At 44.9% G+C, this 24,393-nt stretch overlaps 1 long non-coding RNA gene across 1 annotated transcript; it reads right to left on the reverse strand.

The window, feature by feature from the left end:
* On the reverse strand, positions 1-2,016 carry LOC143926965 (uncharacterized). The gene is made up of 3 exons (XR_013262168.1): positions 1,969-2,016; positions 335-503; positions 1-191 (listed from the first exon to the last, which is right to left on the reverse strand). It is a non-coding gene; the product is annotated as an uncharacterized LOC143926965 (long non-coding RNA).
* Between the last annotated feature and the right edge of the window lie 22,377 nt (positions 2,017-24,393).

Here is a 24,393-nt window from a genome sequence, read left to right on the forward strand (position 1 = left end):
TAAAACACAAGACATAAATCACAAAATTTCAAGGCAGTAAAAACAAACACATAAAGTTGGGGATAAGTATAAAACCAGCTGAAAGTGAAACCCAAAAGCTGTGAACCGACAGAATGTCCAATGCGTTTCAAAAGTGTAGATCTTCTTCAGGGGCTAAAAGGGCTTGAAACTTCCAAAGCTGTAGTTTAAATCTATGATAATAAAATATATGTCATCAGAAATATATACAAAAGCATCAGTGTACATATTACAATTATCATGCAATTTTATGCATGAACAAATGAGCATGCATATTACAATACATCTAGGAATTTAATCAGCTGAGAATACTGACCCCAAATGTAAGCATTCCACCGAACAACAGAAATGACTCAGAAGGTGAAGACTAAGTGGTCCGCCAAAGCCACGCACTGATATCGGCCACAGTGTAGTGGGCCGGGATGATTCACATGAGGCCCAGTAAATACTTGTAGATTAGGCCAAAGGATCGCACTGTGACATATCTGAATAGATATAAACAGTTGTTGTTTACTCGTTGGTTTACAGATAATGTCTTAAAATATTGAAAATAAGATAAGTGAAAAGCAAAATGAGCACTATCCACAATAGTCACATATTGACCATACCTCCGGTTTGTAGGGACTTCAAAAAATAGAGAGTGTTCGTCATCCAAGGGCGTATTATGTCAAAAATGGAGACAATCTTAGTCTTTACATATGCGCCTCCACAGACCAACAATCTGGTGCATAGGGGTCTATCTTGTGCCTCAGATCCTCATGTGGCCTAAACAATAGCGGCATAATAGAGCCTAGTAGCCACATGTAAACAAATCTGGAATAGTATATGGCAGCCTTTCTCAACCTTTTAAACACAGAGGAACCCTTGAAATAGTTCTCCGGAACCCCTGCTAAAAATGAGAAATCTACAACTCATGATACATTAGTGTAATGGTCAGTGAGAGGAATGGTCCTTACACTTGTGGTCATTGGGAAGAATTACCTCCTTACAGATAGCTAAAAAGATTAATGGTTTCAGTGGGAACTTATCTCAGAGGCAAAAATTGCCCATTGCTGAAGGAACCCCTAGCAACCTCTGGAGGAACCCTGGTTGAGAATCACTGGATGGTGTGGTCCCAAACTACCGCATGAATGGCGGTGTAGGGATCACATCCAGGTAGAAGATCAATGTGGCTCCTATATCAAAAATCAAAGGAAACTGACCTAGCACAGATGATAGAGTAGTGTGTCTCCTTCCGTCAGCCTGGTGAAAGAGAGACTGACGGGTGGAGCATTGGCGCTATATATCCATGCTACTTAATTATAGTGTGACTATAGACACCTGGGTCACCATGTTTGATCCCATGGTATCAAAATCACATGACCTCAGAGCGTGGAGCATCAAAAGGGCATCCCTATCCAAAGCCCAAGCGTGTGGTGTACCAAAATGGTGCCCGTATGTGACATCACACGGCCTGCGCCACATAAGAATGCCGGTGTAGCCACGCTGCGGAATGCCATGATGTCACGATGCAATGTTGTATGGCATGCAACCAATCGTGCAATGGACTGGAACTCAATATCCATGCAAAATAGGGCTCTCTAGTGGCTGGTCAGTATATGACAGACAATAGTAACCCACGAAAAATAGAACAAACCCCTCATAAAAAAAAAAAAAAAAAAAAAAGGATGAGTCCCAGGAGGCCTGGGTGGACTGAAGCAGTGAAAATGTAATAAGGCCAATACACTATGGACAGGCACCATGCGTGGTCTGGATGGCACACCCAGAACGAACTGGGGCGACAGTACAGTGCGATGATGAAGAATCACTCTCATCACTCGGTATTATCAGATGCTTGAAGGTTTAAAAAAAAAAAAAAAAAAAAGTACAAGTATAGAAAGCTCCTTTTATGTAATGTTCCAATTAAAAAATAGACTCTAATGAACCATTCTTTTGTATTTCTGCACTCACTCAAAGGAATTCTCGGCCGTAATTGGCAGACTCCAGTCAATTTCTTTCCTGTAAAAAATATTGCAATAAACATCAAGACATTTATCAGATTTGACAGTCATTGGAAACTTTGTTGTTAAGACTGACAATGAGTTTACCTCACCTGTGGTAAAAGCTGATATTTTTTTATTCACTGCACTGGTACAGATATGCAAATGTGCCCACTGTTTGTAACACATAATTAACATAAATTGATTAATTAAACTAATTTTCTGCAACCTGTGTGATACTAACCTAGGCATTGCAATTAAAAATGAAACATTGATAATGTTTAGCCCCAGTGCATATAAAGCCCCTGGCAAGTATACCTTCTACATCTAAAAATTATAAATTGAAAAAAAAAAGAATAATTATATATAAAAAAAAAAAAATGAAAAATAAGAGGAAACGACAGCCATAGCGAAATTCTGGCTTATAAATGGCAGAGCAGAGAAATGTAGGTGATTAAATCTCATATTTCATTCCTCTTTTCAAGTTAAAAGTACACTACAATCAACATTTTTTAATTAAGTTAACGTCTCTTTAATCTGTTAAATATAACATTTAAAGTATTTTTGTTATATCTCTTTAATAAGTTCAAAAGAAAACGGTTGATCCTGCCATAAATCTTGGGAGCTGATAACTTCCTGTGTTATTTGCCTTTGCTGCACTGTTATTAGTTAGCATTGTTTCTGTTCCCTCAGCTGGGAACTACAGACCACCTCTCCCCATTTTAGAGAAATAAGTAGAAGGGGAGGTTCTTCATAGTCCTAATGGCCTTCCTGTCCTAGAGTGACAATGCTGCACACACCTCCTTATGTACAGTACAGAGAGTGGAGTCGTCTTCCTAGCACAGGAAGTGTGTTACTGGCAGGATCACCAGGTAAAAAAAAAAAATGGAAAAAAGCTAAAACAAAAAATTCAGCAATCACCATATCAAAGGAGCACTAAGCTTCAATAAAGGGGAAAATTTTTTTTTTGAAAAAGGCCCTTTAAAAAAAAAATAGAACATTTTTTCCTTTAAGTGTACTGTGTCCGGGTACTTAAAAAAAAAAAAAAGGAAGATTCACGACACACACTGTAGGAAGCCAACACTCCCATCTTACATGTAAAGAGCAATGTGAAATCAGTCTGCCATGAATGTCATAGAACTCAAATTTTATTAAGCAGAGTGGAAATCTTGACTTTTCCCAGCTAGCATTAGCACCTCACCAATTTCACGCGTTGCCTGGATTAGCTCTAAACTCAACTCCAGGTCGGATAATTTCACTAGATTACAATCTTCTAATGGGCATGGGCACAGCAAGTATTTTATTAATGGGCAAATAGGAGTGGAGAAAAAAGCCACATATACTGTATATTACCACAATGCCAAGAATCTGCATACCAACTGTAACGTAGTGCAGTTATCATGCTCAGATCATTTCCCAGTTGGCCTTTAACCACTTCAATACCAGGCACTTGCCCCCCTTCCTGCCCAGGCCAATTTTCAGCTTTCAGCACCGTCACTTTTTAAATTGACAATTGCGCAGTCATGCTACACTGTACCCAAACAAAATTTTTATTATTTTGTTCCCACAAAAACAGAGCTTTTTGGTGGTATTCGATTACCTCTTATTTTTTGCTAAACAAATAAAAAAAATACAAAAAAATGTGAAAAAAAAGTTTTTCTTTGTTTCTGTTATCATTTTTAAGGCGCCACTGATGGGTGGCACTGATATGCAGCACTGATCGGCATTGATAGGTGGCACTGATGGGAATTTACAGGTGGCACTGATGGGCAATAATAAGCGACACTGATGGGCACTGAAAGGCTGCACTGATGTGTACTCATGGGTGGCACTGATAGGCGGTCCTGCTTGGCACTGATAGGCAGCACTGATGAGCACTGATGGCTGGCACTTATGGATTGCACTGATAGGCATCACTGGTGGCATTGGTAGGCATTTTTAATGAGCACTGATTGGCAGCTGCCTGGGCACTGATTGGCATATCCCTGGTGGTCTAGGGTGGCATACCTAGTGGTCCTGTGTGGTGGCCATCCCTGGTGGTCCTGGCGGCATCCTGGTGGTCCTGGGCAGACTGCGCTGATAAACAATCAGCACAAACCCCACCCCTGTCAGGAAAGACGACATTTAGGTCTCCTCTACTCGCATCCGTCTGACCTGAACGAGGAAAAGACGATAAATGGCTCTTTCTGTTTACATCGTGATCAGCTGTGATTGGATATGGCTGATCACGTGGTAAAAAGCCTCCGTCAGAGGCTCTTTACTGAGATCGGTGATGTGGTGTGTCAGACTGATACGCCACACCACCGATTGCTGCTAGGGCATGTGACTGTGGCTTATCCTGCTGGACGTCATCTGACACCCAGTCAGGATAACTGAACCACCGCCCGGCCACCATTTTGCTATAGGCCGGGCAGGAAGTGGTTAAAGAAATATAACTAAATTATGAAAGCTTTTAAGGTAGGCTAACTTCAGCCCACAAGCTGTTTCAGAGCTACAAGTGCCACGAGGCATTGCAAGACTGACAGATACAAGCATGACACCCAAAGCAGGGGCACACCTACAGTGGTCACATTTGTGACCCAGCGCTATGCACTAGGGCAGTGGTTCTCAACTCCTGTCCTCAGGACCCACTAACAGGCCAGGTTTGCAAGATAACTGAAATACATCACAGGTGATATCATTGGCTGCTCAGTGATTGCAGTAATCTAGTCTGCATTTCCCCAAGGTAATACTTAAAATCTGGCCTGTTAGTGGATCTTGAGGACAGGAGTTGAAAACCACTGCTCTAGGGAGTCTGTGCACCCCCCCTCCCCCATACACCCACAGCTGCAGGAATTCAGCGGCTGCAGCAGGAAAATATAGAGATTGGTTCCTCTATATGTAGCTGCCCCACCACTCCTCCTATCCAGCTTCTTTTTGCTGCCCCCCGTGTGCTCTCCTGCCCTTCTGTGGTGTCCCCCCTCCCCTTATCGGCCGAAGCTCTGTTGGCTTTCACCCTCCCCTCTCCCGCCGGCTGCTGTGAGGGATACGTCAGGATGGAGAGCGGGGAAGGGGCCAGTAAATGTGTAAGTTACCAGCCTCTTCCTTTTCTGAATGGACAGAGTCAGTGATCAATACCAATCACTGACTCTGTACATTCATGATTGAAACATAATAAACTGTGTTTACTATGCTTCAGTTTGTGAATGGAGGGGAAGCTCTGTACAGAGCTATTCATATCCATTAATTCAGTGCAGCTGAGGCTGCAGAGATGGAAATTGAGGTCTCTGTCCTCAATCTCCTTTCTCTATCTCAAAGGTCAAATGTCAGAGGTTTGTTTAGACCCCTGATATCTCAACAAAGACCACTAATGGAACTCCTAAATAAATTGTAACAAATAATAAAACATAATATTGTAAAAAAAATAAAAAAACGTATAAATAACATAAAATAACAAAAATAAAGACTACTGACACCAGTGACGGAACTACCAGGGTCAGAAAGGTCACACTTGCGTCTGGGCCCTGGTGTTCCACCACCGGGCTCGGAAGGAAGGACTGGGGGTCAGGGGGCCTTTCCTGGTTTCTTCCACTGAGGCCCTGAAAGTTCTAGCTATACAACTGACCCAAAGGTCAGACACATAATGGGACTTTAGCAGTTTTGCATCTGGAGGGCCAATATTTGCCTATACCTTCCACATAAAGGTTGAAGTCAGTGACTCTGCCTTTCCCCTAATATTAATAAGGCATCTCCCTCTAAGGGCTTGTTCACACCATTGCATTATGGTAACATGCATGATTTTTTAATATTTATGGAAACTAACTAATACGCATGCCTGCCTGCGGTGTTATTCATTGTGAATGGCACTCCAGCACATCTTAAAATGTGTAGCACCCTCCTAGTTAGAGTACAATACCTGGGGAGGTGTGCAAGTAGGTGGCTAGAGAGCCCATATATAGTCTGGGCCTGTAGCAGGAGTTACTTGATTCTTGGATCCAGTCCTGCAGGAGGAGTCCCCAGCCTGGGGGGGGGGGTGCTCTGCTCCTAAGGACAGTTGGCTGGAACGCTGCTATATGCTCAACAAGGCCCCAGCTGTAGCATAGATGGGGGCTTATTTGAAGGGTTTAATCTGGGATCTTGGTCTGGAGAGCTCACTGAAGAGTACCTGGTAAGAGTTGGAAGGAGGTGTCCAACTGTCTTGTGGAATTTTAAACCTTGTTTCTCCCTCACTCAAGAGTGCCAGGTGAATATCGGTGATCCTGTGGCATTGTGAGTACCGAACTGAACTCAGAGCTCTAGTGACTGTGTGCAGTTCCTCTTTTCTTCAGAAGGCCCCTTGCAACTGCTCTAAACCCTTGGACATATCCAATACTTCCAAGTATGACAATCATGTGACCATCTCCCCTTCCTGATAAACAGTTCTCAACTGTGTAACTGCCAATTGCTAGGCTTAAACACTATCACAGCTTTTTGTTTTATTTCTTTGTGGTATTAATATACCACCAACAACTTATATAGCACTTTACATATTGTACATTCACAGTCCCTGCCCTCAAGGAGTTTACAATCGAAAGACTCATCTTACTTGCATACATACACATATGAAGACCAAGTAGACCCACCTGAATGTCTTTAAGTGTGGGAAGAATATGCAAACTTCATGCAGGGAGTTTCATAGATGGGATTCAAATTGATAACCCTAGTGCTGCAAGGCGGGAGTCCTAACCACTAAGGTACGGTGCAGCCTTCTACACAGGGGAGGGCCTGTGCACCTCCCAACACATACTGACACAAAGCTTACACAGGGATTTCAACTCATGACACTGGCAGGCAAACAGGGTGGCAGGGAAGCACTGGGAAGAAGAGTATCGTATGGAGAAGGCTATCCTATAATGCAGAGTGACAGGTTCACTTTAGGTTATCCTTTACATTGTAAATGATTTGCAGAAGCAAATATTCTTTTCTGCTTTCCTTGAAGTAGATGGAATGTTCTAAACTCTAAACTTAACTGTTGTCCTTGTGATGAATTGCCATCAGCTGCACTCAGTTCATACACAATGGGCTCAGCTTCTATATATCATCCGACTGGCGGCTGTGTATATTGGCCATTGTTGGTGCAGAGTCATCACGACTAAGAGCGCGGAGGGCACCGAGTTCTGCGTTTCCGAAGATTATATCTGAACATATTATTTCTTATTTTCCTGATAAGGGACTGAAACATCTCCAAACTAACTCATAAAAAGGTTTTTAGAATTACTTTTTTGCTGTGTACGTGGAAAGAAATTGATTGATTTCAAGCAGAAATTCAAATACATTATCTAAAAGTTTTCTGTATTATGGGTTTTATCATAGAACATATCTTCTGTTAAATCATCCCAAAATGAATCGCAATATAAATCTTAAACTTAGAGCAATAATTTAACAAGATTCGATGGCAGGAATACCTTCAGATATGGGAAGTAGGCATTGTGTGGAATACATTGTTAATTTTGGTATTAATGAGGATATACTGTATTCCACAAGCCTCTTTAAAGAGTTCTGCCTGGGGAAAAATAAATAAAAAGGTCAGCAGCTACCAATATATATCACACTTACCTGTCCAGGGAGCCTGCAATTTTGGCACCCCAGCCAATTTTTGGATCAGCTGTTGGGTGCCGCCGCTATTCATTGCAAGGGAAACTGGTAGTGAAGCCTTTCGACTTCACAGTCGGTTCCCTATTGCGCATGCGCAAAGCGCGCTGCACTTTCTAACTGGCATGGAGGAAGGAGGAGGGGAAGCTGAACTTCCCAGGAACAGCACCGCGGCATAGTTTTCCGGAAGTGCGGAGGGGTACCTGGAGGAAACAGATAAGTGGAAGTTCCACTTTTGGGTGGAACTCAGCTTTAAGTTTTTGTTGTTGGTTTTGCTTAAAGCAAACCTGTCAGGTATTTTTTTAGTTTTAAAATGTCACCTCAGGCAGTGGTTTGAATTAAAAAGCAGCTTAGGGGAGGGGTTGAAGCCTTTGTTTTTTGTTTTTATTGCCATCTTTGCAGACAGGAAGTAGTGGGAAAACTCTTCAAAGTGGACACAGACAAGAACACATCTTTAGCCGATCACCGGCTTATGGGACATCGGTCCCGAAGAGGAAGTATCACAGGCACCTCATCTGTGCCAATCAGTACCCCCTGCCAGTGCCACCTGTTATTGCCACCTGCCGATGCCCACAGTGCCCACTAGTCTCACCTATCAATGCCCATAAGTGCCACATATCAATGCCCACAAGTGCCATCTATCAATATATCAGTGCCAATGTATCAGTGCCACCTATCACTAGTGGTGCCAATCAGTGTCACCTATCAGTGTAAGCAATCAGTGCTCATCACTGCCACTCATCAGTGCCCATCACTGCCACTCATCAGTGCCCATCACCAATGTATCAGTGCCACCTATCACTAGTGGTGCCAATCAGTGTCACCTATCAGTGTAAGCAATCAGTGCTCATCACTGCCACTCATCAGTGCCCATCACTGCCACCTCATCAGCGTACATCAATGAAGGAGAAAAATTACCTGTTTGCAAAATTTTATGACAACATTTTTTAAAAAAAATGTTTTAAATTCGGTCTTTTTTAAAAATGTTAACAAAAAAATGAAAAGCGCAGAGGTGATCAAATACCACCAAAATAAAGTTCTATTTGTGGGGAAAAAATTATAAAAATTTCATTTGGGTACGGTGTTGTATGACCGTGCAATTGTCATTCAAAGTGCATCAGTGCTGAAAGCTGAAAATTGGTCTGGATAGGAGGGGGGTTTAAGTGCCCAGCAAGCAAGTGGTTAAAGTCCCACTTACCTTCTTGATGATATATAGGTTCTAACTTTTCTCTGCTGTTATCCAAATCTAAAAATAGTTTGACTTAAATACAAAGGAGGCGGATGACTGCACACTGTAGAATATCCAATCAATATGTAGAAACTCCAAAAAACATTGGGATGATCTATCTCTAAAATATGTTTTTTTAAAGATGGATCATGCCAATAACGTTTTTGGATTTCCTACATATTAGTTTATGGTCATCCACCTCCTTTCTTCAAAGTTTATTTGGCTGCACCTGTTGTGGAGTCCACGGGGAGCTATATTGAAGTGGACCAATCTGGAGCGGTGTATGTTTGTATCTTTAAAGGAGAAGTATAGCCAAAGCTCATTTGGCTGTACTTCTCTTATGAATCACAGTTTGTTCTGCACTCCTGTGACCAGTTTTCAGCAGACAGCGGGCTTTAGCAGAGCTTTAGCCCATATGGTCGGGATCCGCCCACATTCTTGGACCAGAGTTTCTAATAGGCTTCAAAATAGGGGGAGGGCTCGGGGAGATGAGAATGCACCCAGAGCCCACCCAGGTGTGTGAGAATAAGGAATGAATATTGAATATTGCCTATTCTCACACTGAATCGCCTCTCCGCCAATCAGGACGCGCGGGCCTGAGACACATTTCCAGATTGGCCTGAAAGGGGAAATGTTCTCATTGTCCGCCGAGGAGGAGGGAGGAGACGGAAGCCACCGAGCAGGGGAAGCTGCTTGGGATGCTTGCCGCCGTGATGGCCACGGAGGAGAGCCGAGGAAGCTGCCCGTGAATGGCCACCATGGATGGGGTAAGTGCACTCACCCAACCAGATGGGGTGTGTTGGGTGAACTGTTTGCCACCCCCCAAAAAAATTACCACCAGCAGCCACTGCAGAGCTGAGAGCTGGTTATTGGCAGTCATTAGCTCTTTACTCAGGGAGCTCGGAGAACCGAGCGATCGGTGGTGTTTGATCACTCGTTTCTCAGTGTTAGAGCCAGCAGGGGACAGATGAAGCATTGAACCAATGCTACATCCACCTAAGAAGTTAGTATGATTTAACCACTTGCCAACCGCCGCACGCCGATGTACGTCGGCAGAATGGCACGGGCAGGCATAAGGGCTTACATGTACGTCCTTGCCTGCCCGCCGGTCGGGGGCCCGATCGGGCCCCCGCCCGGTGCCTGCGGCGGTCGGTATTCGTTCGGGAGCGATCCCGGACGAGGGGACGGCCATTCATTCATGGCCACCCCCTCGCGATCGCTCCCGGCGAATGAAAATGTCCGGTGACATCACTTCCTCTCCTGTAATGTAAACACAGGAGAGGAAGTGATGTATTCTCTCCTCCGTGTCGGTAGTTTTCGTTCCGGCACCGAGGAGAGAGGTTCGGTGAGTTGCACCAACACACCCCACATACAGTAGAACATGCCAGGCACACTCACACCCCCCCTTTACCCCCCGATCACCCCCCAATTACCCCTGCCCCCCCAGTCACAGTGACACCAATTGCTTTTTTTTTTTTTTCTTTTTTTTTGCATTGGTGTCATTTGTGACTGTAGTAACTGTTAGGGCAGTTAGGGTTAGCCCCCTTTAGTTCTAATGTGCCCCCCTAACCCCACCAATAAAGGTTTAACCCCGTGATCACCCCCCGTCGCCAGTGTCACTAAGGCTGGGTTCACATTGCAGCGGTTTATGAGAACGAATGTGATTCGCACCGCACTGCAGTGCAAATCACATCCGATCTCTGTGCGATTCGAGTTCAGCCATACAGATAGTATGGCTGAATTCGTGTCGCACCCGCCGCACCCGCCGCAAATTCGCACGGGACCCTTTTTTTGGCCCGCAGCAGAATCGGATCGCATGGGTGTTCACACCATGCGATCCGAGTTTGCAGATCGCACTGCGATATGCGAACTGATCTGGGGGTGTCATTAACATTTCACTGACACTCCCAGCAGTTCGCATAGGGCAGTGTGAACTGCCGCCGGGAGGCATGCGATGCGGGAACCCGCCGCGGATTCATGGCGTTCCCGCATCGCTCCAGTGTGAACCCAGCCTAATAAGCGATAGTTTTTCTGATCGCTGTATTAGTGTCACAGGTGACGCTAGTTAGGCAGGTAGGTATTTAGGTTCGCTGCAGCTTTTTATAGCGCCAGGGACCCCCATATACTACCGCATAAAGCCCCCTGATTGCCCCCTAGTTAACCCTTTCACCAGTGATCACCATATAACTGTTACAGGTGACGCTGGTTGGTTAGTTATTTTTTTATAGTTTCAGGGCACCCGCCATTTATTACCTAATAAAGGTTTAACCCCCTGATCACCCGGCGGGTGTCATTTGTGACTGTAATAACTGTTAGGGCAGTTAGGGTTAGCCCCCTTTTGTTCTAAGGTACCCCCCTAACCCCCCCAATAAAGGTTTAACCCCGTGATCACCCCCCGTCGCCAGTGTCACTAAGGCTGGGTTCACATTGCAGCGGTTTATGAGAACGGATGTGATTCGCACCGCACTGCAGTGCAAATCACATCCGATCTCTGTGCGATTCGAATTCGTGTCGCACCCGCCGCAAACTCGCACGGGACCCTTTTTTTGGTCCGCAGCAGAATCGGATCGCATGGGTGTTCACACCATGCGATCCGAGTTTGCAGATCGCACTGCGATATGCGAACTGATCTGGGGGTGTCATTAACATTTCACTGACACTCCCAGCAGTTCGCATAGGGCAGTGTGAACTGCCGCCGGGAGGCATGTGATGCGGGAACCCGCCGCGCATTTGTGGCGTTCCCACATTGCTCCAGTGTGAACCCAGCCTAATAAGCGATCGTTTTTCTGATCACTGTATTAGTGTCACAGGTGACGCTAGTTAGGCAGGTAGGTATTTAGGTTCGCCGCAGCTTTTTATAGCGCCAGGGACCCCCATATACTACCGCATAAAGCCCCCTGATTGCCCCCTAGTTAACCCTTTCACCAGTGATCACCATATAACTGTTACAGGTGACGCTGGTTGGTTAGTTATTTTTTTTATAGTTTCAGGGCACCCGCCATTTATTACCTAGTCTCACTAGTGTACCCCTAAATTTAGGGGTGTCTACTTTCCAAAATGGGGTCATTTGGGGGGGGTTTGTGCCATCTTGGCATTTTATGGCCTTCAAAACTGTAACGCCCTTAGAAAGCCTGAAGGCGGTGCTTGGTTTTCGGGGCCCCGTACGCGGCTAGGCTCCCAAAAAGTCCCACATATGTGGTATCCCCGTACTCAGGAGAAGCAGCAGAATATATTTTGGGGTGTCATTTCACATATGCCCATGGCATGCGTGAGCAATATATCATTTAGTGACAACTTTGTGAAAAAAAAAAAAAAGTTTGTAATTTTCCCGCAACTTGTGGCAAAATATAAAATATTCCATGGACTCAACATGCCTCTCAGCAAATAGCTTGGGGTGTCTACTTTCTAAAATGGGGTCATTTGTGGGGGTTTTGTGCCATCTTGGCATTTTATGGCCTTCAAAACTGTAATAGGTAGTGAGGAGTGAAGTCAAATATTTACGCCCTTAGAAAACCTGAAGGCGGTTCTTGGCTTTCGGGGCCCCGTACGCGGCTAGGCTCCCAAAAAATCCCACATATGTGGTATCCCCGTACTCAGGAGAAGCAGCAGAATTTATTTTGGGGTGTCATTTCACATATGCCCATAGCATGTGTGAGCAATATATCATTTAGTGACAACTTTGTGTAAAAAAAAAAAATTTTTTTTTGTCATTATTCAATCACTTGAGGCAAAAAAATAAAATATTCAATGGGCTCAACATGCCACTTATCAATTTCCTCAGGGTGTCTACTTTCCAAAATGGGGTCATTTGGGGGGGTTTTGTACTGCCCTGCCATTTTAGCACCTCAAGAAATGAGATAGGCAGTCGTAAACTAAAAGCTGCGTAAATTCCAGAAAACGTACCTTAGTTTGTAGATGTGACAACTTTTGTGCAAACCAATAAATATACAATTATTGACTTTTTTTTTACCAAAGACATGTGGCTGAATACATTTTGGCCTAAATGTATGACTAAAATTGAGTTTATTGGATTTTTCTAATAACAAAAAGTAGAAAATATCATTTTTTTTCAAAATTTGCGGTCTTTTTACGTTTATATCGCAAAAAATAAAAATCGCAGAGGCAATCAAATACCATCAAAAGAAAGCTCTATTTGTGGGAAGAAAAGGACGCAAATTTTGTTTGGGTACAACATTGCATGACCGCGCAATTACCAGTTAAAGCAGCGCAGTGCCAAATTGTAAAAAGACCTCTGGTCATTTACCAGCAAAATGGTCCGGTCTGAAGGTGGTTAAAAAAAAAAAAAAAAAAGATTCCCATACTTTTTTAAATACAAACTAATGTGTATGCAAAACCAAAGCCTTTCTTTCTTTGGATAGGGAAGCATTAAAAACCCTGTCAATTTTTTTCTTGAGACACAAAAGGAAATTAGAAGAAATCTCCCAAAGTGAAGGAAATTCATCTCTTATGCCCCGTACACACGAGCGGATTTTCCATTGGAAAAAACATCCAATTCCGTTCAAGCTTGGCTTGCATACACACGGTCACACAAAAGTTCTCTAAACTTTCGACCGTCAAGAACATGGTGACGTACAACACTACAATGAGCCAAGAAAATAAAGTTCAATGCTCCCGAGCATGTGTCGAATTGTTTCCGAGCATGCGTAGGAATGTTGTGCGTCGGAAATTGGAAAGACGATCGGAATTTCCGATCGGAATTTTTTCAGTCCGAAAAATAGAGAACCTGCTCTCAATCTTTGGCTGGCTGGAATTCTGCCAGCAAAAGTTGGATGAGAGCTTTTGGTCAGAAATTCCGACCGTGTGTATGCTCCATCCAACTTTTTCAGAATTTCTGATCGTGTGTATGGGGCTTTAGACAGTTGTCTTCATTGGAAGATTTCACTTCAGCTCTTGTTCTGGGGATAACCCTAACATTTTGGGTTTCCCATCACTTTCTGTTTCAGTGACATCGAGGGGGGGGGGGGGGGGCAGACAACAGTAAAAACTTGACAAAGGGTCTAATGTTGCGTACACACGACCGGACTTTCCGTCGGAATGAACTCCGATGGACTTTTTGACGGAGGTCCGCTGAAACAGACTTGCCTACACACGATCACACCAAAGTCCGATCGTTTAACGCGATGACGTACGACGGGACTAGAAAAAGGAAGTTCAATAGCCAATAGCTGCCCTTGCGTCGTCGTTGGTCCGTCGGACTTGCATACAGACGAGCGGTTTTCTCAATAGGAACTGGTTCCGGCGCAAAGATTTGAAACATGTTCTATTTCTAAAGTCCGTCAGATTTTTCGACAGAAAAGGTCGGATGAAGCCCACACACACAATTGAATTGTCCGACGGATTCCTTCTGTCGGAACTTAGCTGTCAAAAAGTCAGGTCGCGTGTACACGGCATAACTCATCCCCACACTATCCAAATCCCAAAAAAACACAAAAAAAAACATTGCCATTTGTATACGATATAAACCTACATTGTGACTTTCCAATGTACATGTTTTTTTGTTTTTTGCCATTTTAGTTGAACTAGATGGACTTCTGTCTTTTTTCAACCTGACTAACTATGTAACGTACTCAAAGCTGCATGCTATCAAACTACAATAACTTGATTTCATTTGTCAGGACGATCCTCGGTTGCTCACACATAGAGAGAAATGCCTGCACATGAATTGTATACCAACTAGCACTGTTCTCTTATCTCAATTTCTCGGCATAAATCTGACTACAACAACCTTGGACAATAAAGGAGAATCTGTAAGATTGTTATATCTGTGGAGGGTCATTGTCACCCTAAATAAAATCCCTTTTAAGGTTAGCGAGGAGCCCTTCACCGAATAAAGCTCTTCCCCGATCCCTTTTGTATTAATTTAATTTGCTTGATATACAGAAGGCAGATGTTCATCATAAATAAATCCCCATGCTTTTTATTACTTCTCACCCTGAGTCTGCAATATGTGGCATTTCTCATTCCACTTATAACATTTTTGTTTAGTGCTCTCTCTCTTTGTGTGTTTTAGGCAGCAGTTTTTCTTACGGATCTTGCTATCCCCTGCTGTTTCAGATTTTACAGAGGGTTAGTTAAAGATCACAAATACATGAAACACAAAAAAAAAAAAAAAAAAAGAGTGCACTTGAAATATTTGCTGATTAAAGAGGAAGTATAATCTTTCCAATGTCTTTTTAGATATGCATTTAAAAGAGCTTAGATTTATGTAATTGAACTTATTAATGTGTATTATTGTTCTAAAGTGACTCTGTGATTTATTTAAATCCCATCTCTGAGCTTTTATTTGCTTTTCAAATTGAGGTCCCAGCTTATGCGAAAAAAAAAATGCTGCTCCAATTGCAATACTCACTTCCCAGTACATCTTCCTGCCACAAGATGTCCTCAGTGTTCTGGTTTAAGAAAAGGCTATCATTAATAAACCTGAAACACGGAGGACATACTGTAAGTACAGGGCATCATCAAGCTTATCAAGAGTCCTGCAAGCTGGATAAGAGTTGGGTAGACTAGAAGCTTAGTAATGAAGCTACATGTTAAGGCCGCAACAACTTGCAAGTCTGGGGGTGACAGCAAGTTAAAATACAGTTTTCTCCAGTAATGATTGGTATTCGCTATTTGACAATGTTAGAAGATGAAAAGCATTAAAAACCTTGTCATATGCCCGACGAAGGGGTTCTGCGTGACTCCAAAACGTTGCACTTACTCTTGTGATGTGATCTTTCTGCAATAAAAACCTTTGGGCGATATTTGAGGATCCTTGGTGTGCTGGTGAACATGTGCATTTATTTAACCTCCCTGGCGGTATGATTAGTTCTGGTTTTAGGTGCTGAAAGCGGTACAATTATTTTGCATGGAAATTTGGCGTTTTATATTGTAGGCCTGCAATTCTTAGGAATAACTCTCTTAAATTTGTTCAAACCAGAGTCTAGCAGACATTCCGGGTATGATAAAGTTTATAATATAATAAATAATGATAAAAATTATTCAATAATGTAATCAAATCCAAAAACACTGAAATTTGCTCATTTGCAGAATTGTCGCTGTCATTAGATTTAGTGTTTGATGACGAATTTCCCCATAAATCGCTATCGCTCAATTCTGCAAGTGATTATAATTTATTATCGCTGTTTTCTAGTTGGTCTAAAATGACTTTTGACATAAAGGGACACTTTTTGGTTGCTATGGACAATCTCCAAATTCCAGGCAGAAAAAACAGTATTTATAATATAAAAGTGCATGCAGGGCACTGGACAGACCACTAGGGACAAAGGGGGTGTGTAATTTTTTTATACAGTACTGTAATCTGCAAGATTACAGTACTGTGTGTGTTTTTACTTTTTTGAATTTGGCGCCAATCTCCACTCCCGTGCGTCGTAACATCGCAGGGAACGGAGCTCGGCGGCACTCAGGCACTGTGTGAATCGAGCGGAAGACAGCTCGCTCACACAGCGCGGAGGACATCGCTGGATCCAGGGGACAAGGTAAGTAACTTCTCCCTGTATCCAGCGATGCGATCCCGAGTCTGGTTCGGGGTTACCGCTTATGGTACTGAAATCCCAGACTCGGGATCACCGCCAGGGAGGTTAATAATGGAGGATGGACACCTCTTTACATATGTGGCTTAGGCTCTCTGCTGAATCATACTGCACAATTATTGTGCTTTACTGTCTGTTCCCCTCGATGCAGATCTACCAATCAGACTTGATGGAGCAGTAATGCTGCACTAATGCATGAGAAAATATGGATTCAATCCTGTACAAGAGTGACAAATTGTAAAATGAAACAAGGTAGACTCGGGAAAAAGCTTAAATAATCTAGTGGAGTACTTTCAGAGTGGACCTCTTTCCAGCACAAACTAATGAAATAAGTCAGAAAAGCTTATCCAGGAATCTGCAACGATTTTACAGCAAAAAGATGATAGTATTGTACGTTTTCTATGTGTTTACCATCAGTTCTTGAATGCAGATGGGTAGTTTCAGGTGGACACATGAGTCTAGGCCAGTGATGGCGAACCTTGGCACCCCAGATGTTTTGGAACTACATTAAGCATGATGATCATGCACTGTGCTGTGTAGTTGAGCATCATGGGAAATGTAGTTCCAAAACATCTGGGGTGCCAAGGTTAGCCATCATTGGTCTAGGCTGTACAACACCCCCTGTTTGGCTCAGTGGTGCAGATAGTTGTTAGCCTGTTGCAGAAAATAGGAGAGGGGGTGGAACTCTGTCAAAAAGTGGGTAAAATAAAACAGCGAGAGAGGTCTTTCAGAGATTGGAGAGAACGTGATGGATTGAGAAAACCAGTGTATTATGTTTCCAAGCTCCAGGAATACTGAATGTGCCAACAAGAAAGGCTAACATGCGCCTCGGCAGTTTTAAGAAGCAGGGTGGCCTTGGAGTACTGCAACCACTCCTGCATATAATTCATTGTTAAAGTGGATGTAAACTATATCGCAAACATTACTATGTAACTATAAAGTGACCTATATTTATAGTAAACATTTACTATTGTTAATTGTGCCTAAGCAATACCCTAAAAGATTTACATTTTATCTTGAATTTCTCCTGAAAAATAGTAGTGAACTTTCTTGTATGAGAGTGTGCCTAGGCACTCCTGTGCCTATAGCCTTATAGCTGTATATCTGCAGCATGAGATCTAAGGCACTGCTGCCTCTGACTGCTAGTCTCAGGAGATTTGGTGTGAGATTTAGTGATGCCACTACGGAGCTGCTTGTTGTTCTTACTGAAGGCTATGACATGAGGAAGCAAAACCCTGCCTCCAAGGTTGCCTTTAGAAACCATGAGGCCCTGTACAGTCTACCTGCCAGGGTCTCCCTCCCTCACTCAGTGTGACTGATGGTGTGAGTGTGTGCAATATGCTGCCACAGCAGTAGTGTCAGTGCAGAGCAGTACACAGAGAACGTGCAATGAACTGTATGCAGTGCAGGGGAGTGAGCAGTATGAAATGGCAGTTCATAGCTGTGTCGTGTAGGGTATTTAGCTGTAGGAAAATGCAGGGCAGTGAGCAGATCAGTATGTAGTAGTAAAGAAGTGCAGTGCCAAGCACAATATATAGTGGCAGTACAGGGCAGTAAAGGAACACTATGTCGAGGCAGATCAGGGCAGTGAACAGTATGTAGTGTCAGGGCAGGATGCAGTATGTGATGGAAGGTCAGAGCAGTGGAAAGTATGTAGCAGCAGGTCAGGGCAAGGCAGTGTATACTGGCAGTATAGGGCAGAATGAATTGGCAGGTCAAGGCACTGAGCAGTATGTAGTGGCAAGTCAAGGCAGGGCAGTGTGTGTGGCAGGGCAGGGCAGAAAGAAATGACAGGTAAGGGCAGTGAGCAGTATGTAGTCGCAGGTCAGGGCATGGGCATTATGTAGTGACAGGGCAGGGAGCAACATGGGCATAGCATAAAGGGTTGCAGGGGTCACAATCACAACCCCACCCCTAGCTCCAGGGGGCCCCTGCAGCCTCCCTGTCATATTATCATATCCTCCACAAAATCCAGCTCCGATCTGCCCTAGGGCCCCACAGCCCCGCTCCAGTACTGGGCTTCTACTTTGCCTTCCACAGTCCACACTCCTCTATTCCCATTGGCTGGGGAGAAGCTGTGAACCATTTCCTGAATGGAGAGGAGTTCAGCGAGGCAAGAGGAGGAGAGTGCCGCCCTGTAGCCACGATGGGACAGATGTCACTGGTGAGGTAAGACACCGCTCAGTGTCTCCTAGTCACCAGCTTGGATTCTCTGTAGTCCCCCTCTCCACCCGGGGATGTCTACTTAACCGACTTCCCTGACAACTGGGGAAAAGACACACACCTCCGGGACGTGATCTTCCCCCAACACCTGCCAACACTGACAGAGAAACCTTCAGAAATTGTTAAAACAAATCCCTTAACACCTCCTTTGGGTCCCCTGCCTACTGCAACTACACTGCCATTCCGACCAGGGGATTTCACCGGTCAGAAAGGCAACATAAAAGCCAGATACACCCTGTGAAGACTAACAGACTGTGTGTAAATGAATGTGTGATTTCAGCCCTGTGTAGTGTGGGAGCTGTATACAGTGCTGGGATGGGAAAGGAGCTCTAACAAGTGACCTGCCAGGGGTCCCTGTCCTCTGATTCTCCAGCGGTAATCCCTGTCCTCTGATTCTCCAGCGGTAATCCCTGTCCTCTGATTCTCCAGCGGTAATCCCTGTCCTCTGATTCTCCAGCGGTAATCCCTGTCCTCTGATGTAAAGAGGAACTCTGGGAACTCAAAACTCTAAAGAATCTTTGAGTATCTTGGCATGTGGTAGATGTATCTGCACACACGTTGGAAGTAGTGGGGGGGCCATGTCAACTTTTGCATCAGGGCCCATAAGCTACGCCTCTGGGGAGCAGTATGTAGTAGCAAGATGGATCAGGACAGTGGGCAGTATGCAGTGGCAGGTAAAGGCAGGACAGTGTATAGTGGCAGAGCAGGGAGCAGTATGTAATGACAGGTCTGGGCAATGAGCAATATGTAGTGGCAGATCGAAGCAGGGCAGTGTGCAGTGTCAGGGCAGTGAGCAGTATCTAGCGGCAGGGTAGTGAGCAGTGTGAAGTGGCAGTGTGAAAGCCACCCCAACAATCTCTTACCCCAAGACTGGAGGTGAAATACTTGCCAGGCTGCTATCTCTGCTTTTCCTTAGTGTCACCACAGCCAGTTGTGTGAGGAGGTGGGCACACCCTGGCCCTGCCCACCACTCTCCTGGGAAAGAGTTCTTAGAGAGTGCCTCCTGGCTCCTAGATGGGGAGGATATATACAGGAGACTGAGAGGACATACTGTACCCCGTTTAGATGAGAGAGCCACAAGCAATCCCTGCTGGGCTTGGGCCCCCTGCTGACCTGATGGGACCTGGGCCCAATACAGGAGGACTACCTGTAACCCTCTATTGGTGGCCCTATCTGCTTCTACCAAGATGGCCACCTCCACAGTGATGCAGTGCAAAGCAAAGTCAGTAACCAAGGAAAAAATATCAGATGGAGGACCCTTAGCATTACTTGTGACTAGTCATATGCCCTCTTTTGCCTTTTTCTGGAAACAGTTTCCAGTCTTCAATAACTAATTAACTAGAGTGCCTCCTTAAATAATAGAACTCCTACTTATTTGATTAGGACTGTCAGTTATCCCAAGGCAGCCTATTTTCCTTCTAAAAAAGTACATTTTTTCTGTAGTATGTTTCTGCCAGCTTTGCACTGAGGACACTCTATTAAAAAGACATGCGCTTGTCATCTTTAGCCAGAGACGTCTCGATGTTCTTGTCTGCGTGTTGCTTTGAAGTCTTAAACTAGGTGCCAGCTTCTCCCACTATTTTTGTCTGTACATTTGCCAACTGCTGCTCGTCGCTAGAAAACTTCTGCTATAAACAAAACCTCCTTACCTTATTGCATATGCATTTCTGTCTGCTTACCTTCTAAATTGTTCCTATATGTAACAGATGGGTAGAAAATAAAAAAGCTTTCATATTTAAAGCTGTAGATTACACACGTAGATTACCTACTGTGAATTTAAATATTAAGTAAAGATAAATATTGGGCTGTTTATTAAATAAAAATTAATAAAAAATAAAAAGGGAGCTAAACTGGAGCTGTTGCCAATACTGACCAATGAGATGCTGTCTTAGGCCTCATGCACACGAGACGCAGTTAAACGCGCGTTCAGATGCAGTTGGACAGTTTTTTCAACTGCCCCTGAACTCATTCAATGTTATCCTATGTGTCCATGCACACAGTCTCGTTTTTTTCCGTTTTTATGCAGTTGCGTTTAATCTCGTTTTTCCAGAAGCAAAAAAATGCGTTCAGAAGCAAAAATTTCCACGTTTTAGACGCAAAACGCGGCAAAACGCCGCTACCGCGTTTAGCCGCGTTTGCGTTTATATGTGTTTTTAAAGGTGACCTTTTTTTTTACATTAAAAATCTCAAAAAGGATTGCAAATGATGAAAAACCATTAGAAAAATATTTTAAACAATTGCAATTGCAAGTGGACAATCCACAACTTGTGGCAAGTGACATGGCAGGTGGCAAGTGACGTGGCAAGTGGACAATCCACAACTTGTGGCAAGTGACATGGCAGGTGGCACGAGATGTGGCAAGTGGACAATCCACAGCTTGTGGCAAGTGACGTGGCAGGTGAAGTGGCAAGTGACGTGGAAAGTGGACAATCCACAACTTGTGGCAGGTGACGTGGCAAGTGACCTGGCAGGTGACGCCGCAAGTGACCTGGCAGGTGACGTGGCAAGTGGAAAATCAACAACTTGTGGCAGGTGACTGGCATGTGACGTGGCAAGTGGACAATCCATAACTTGTGGCAGGTGACGTGGCAAGTGATGTGGCAAGTGGACAATCCACTTGTGGCAGGGGATGTGGCAAGTGACGTGGTGAGTGGACAATCCACAACTTGTGTCAGGTGACGTGGCAAGTGGACAATCCACAACTTGTGGCAGGTGATGTGGCAAGTGATGTGGCAAGTGGACAATCCACTTGTGGCAGGGGACGTGGCAAGGGACGTGGCAAGTGGACAATCCACAACTTGTGGCAGGTGACGTGGCAGGTGACGTGGAAAGTGATGTGGCAAGTGTACAATCCACAACTTGTGGCAGGTGATGTGGCTGGTGACGTGGCAAGTGGACAATCCACAACTTGTGGCAGGTGGCATGGCAGGTGACGTGGAAAGTGGACAATCCACATCTTGTGGCAAGTGACGTGGCAGGTGATGTGGCAAGTGACGTGGCAAGTGGACAATCCACAACTTGTGGCAGGTGACGTGGCAGGTGATGTGGCAAGTGATGTGGCAGGTGATGTGACAAGTGGACAATCCACATCTTGTGGCAAGTGACGTGGCAGCTAACGTGGCAAGTGACATGGCAAGTGGACAATCCAAAACTTGTGGCAGGTGATGTGGCAAGTGACGTGGCAGGTGACGTGGCAAGTGACGTGGCAAGTGGACAATCCACATCTCGTGGCAAGTGACGTGGCAGGTGATGTGGCAAGTGACGTGGCAAGTGGACAATCCACAACTTGTGGCAGGTGACGTGGCAGGTGATGTGGCAAGTGATGTGGCAGGTGATGTGACAAGTGGACAATCCACATCTTGTGGCAAATGACGTGGCAGATGACGTGGCAAGTGACGTGGCAAGTGGACAATCCAAAACTTGTGGCAGGTGACGTGGCAAGTGACGTGGCAGGTGACGTGGCATGTGACGTGGCAAGTGGACAATCCACATCTCGTGGCAAGTGACGTAGCAGGTGATGTGGCAAGTGACGTGGCAAGTGGACAATCCACAACTTGTGGCAGGTGATGTGGCAAGTGATGTGGCAGGTGATGTGACAAGTGGACAATCCACATCTTGTGGCAAGTGACATGGCAGCTGACGTGGCAAGTGACGTGGCAAGTGGACAATCCACATCTTGTGGCAAGTGACGTGGCAGGTGATGTGGCAAGTGACGTGGCAAGTGGACAATCCACAACTTGTGGCAGGTGACGTGGCAGGTGATGTGGCAAGTGATGTGGCAGGTGATGTGACAAGTGGACAATCCACATCTTGTGACAAGTGACGTGGCAGCTGACGTGGCAAGTGACGTGGCAAGTGGACAATCCAAAACTTGTGGCAGGTGACGTGGCAAGTGACGTGGCAGGTGACGTGGCAAGTGACGTGGCAAGTGGACAATCCACATCTCGTGGCAAGTGACGTGGCAGGTGATGTGGCAAGTGACGTGGCAAGTGGACAATCCACAACTTGTGGCAGGTGATGTGGCAAGTGATGTGGCAGGTGATGTGACAAGTAGACAATCCACATCTTATGGCAAGTGACGTGGCAGCTGACGTGGCAAGTGACGTGGCAAGTGGACAATCCAAAACGTGTGGCAGGTGACGTGGCAAGTGACGTGGCAGGTGACGTGGCAATCCACAACTTGTGGCAGGTGACGTGGCAGTTGGACAATCCACAACTTGTGGCAGATGACATGGCAAGTGACGTGGCAGGTGATGTGGCAAGTCACGTGGCAAGTGGACAATCCACAACTTGTGGCAGGTGCCGTGGCAAGTGACACGCTAAATACAAGTACACTGCAGCTCTCACAGCTGCTGCTACTCACTCTGGTCTCACAAAATTGCTGAAATAGTTAATTTTTGAGCTGGGGAGGGTCTATGATGTTAGCTTAACTAAACGCTTCTAGACGCAAACGCGGTAAAACGCGGTAAAACGCCGCTAAATCGCGGTAAAAATCGCGGCAAAACGCGCGTTTCTAAACGCCGGTTTCAACATGTGTCCAGCAGCGTTTGCATCTGCGTCTCGTGTGCATGAAGCCTTACATTTCCATATAGAATATAAGATAAACCTGTATAGGTATTGTATGGCAACATATGTTCTTTTTTCTTATTCTGTTTTTTTTCCCCATACGTAAACAGACCATTTATTTACCACTTTCAGGCCCCATGCGCAGAGAACTCCTCTGGGAGCATGTCAGAGAACACTTAGCCTGGCCTAAAAGGCCTTTTGCATGCCATGAATCAGGGTAACTACAGCTGGTTCTTCTAGGTAGGAATGGGCTTGGGTATGTTCAGGATCCTACTCCCAACCCACCTGGCCGATCCCACTAAGAAGCTGACACTGAAAACCGCTAGTCACAGGCAGTGAGACATTTCCTGGTCTGCAGCTGCACAGATCGGGAGACGTCTCAACGCTTATGAGTAGCGGTGTGCAGTGTCAGCTTTCTGGCGGAATCGGCCAGGTGGGTTGGGACTAGGATCCCAAACACGCCCGAGCCCATCTCTGCTTCTAGGTGCTAAACTACCCCACCCAAGCCTATTTCCTGGGATTTGCAGTAGCTGACTACTTATGTATAGCTCAGGGATGTTTGGCTCCCATGCCCCATCTCATAAGGCTCCTACCCTCCTGGCATTTATATGGACACTAACTCCACCCATTGCATCACTACAGGAAGGCCTTGTCTAAAAGAGTACCTAACACCCAATTACATAATTCTCCATTACCACACCAATTTGGGGCAGAGCCACCTAGCTGCAGATCAGCTAACTGCACTTGCCTACATGCTGCTTGCACATACTGTGTAACCAGCAGCAGCTATCAAATTTTTACTCTGTATAAATGAATGTCAGGTGCCGCTGCTATTCGCACGTGACAGCTCATCTGAGCAGTTAAATGGGAATAGTGCCTTCAACTGACCCAGACTGCAGTGCATACCTCCCAACATTTGAACTTGAGAATGAGAGACATTTCAGGGAGATAGTGACCTGTGGCACGCATAGTGCACTGCAGCAAAGAGTGGGCATGGCCAACCATGAAAGGGCCTTGGTTAAACAAAACCTGGACTTCCTTATATCTATAAAATATGGTTATATTTCTGTGCCACAAGCTGAAGTATTCAGTGTGAACCAACCCTTAGGGAGAGAGATTGGAGAGAGGGAGGGATCACTGTTATATGAAAGGAAGGATCACTATGGTATATGGAAGAAAGGAAGGAGGTATCACTATAGTACACGGAAGGCAGGAA

This window comes from Lithobates pipiens, unplaced genomic scaffold, assembly GCF_037356315.1.
Source record: "Lithobates pipiens isolate NorthernLeopardFrog02 unplaced genomic scaffold, aLitPip1_a1.2 Scaffold_23, whole genome shotgun sequence".
In the NCBI taxonomy this organism is placed as follows: domain Eukaryota; kingdom Metazoa; phylum Chordata; class Amphibia; order Anura; family Ranidae; genus Lithobates; species Lithobates pipiens.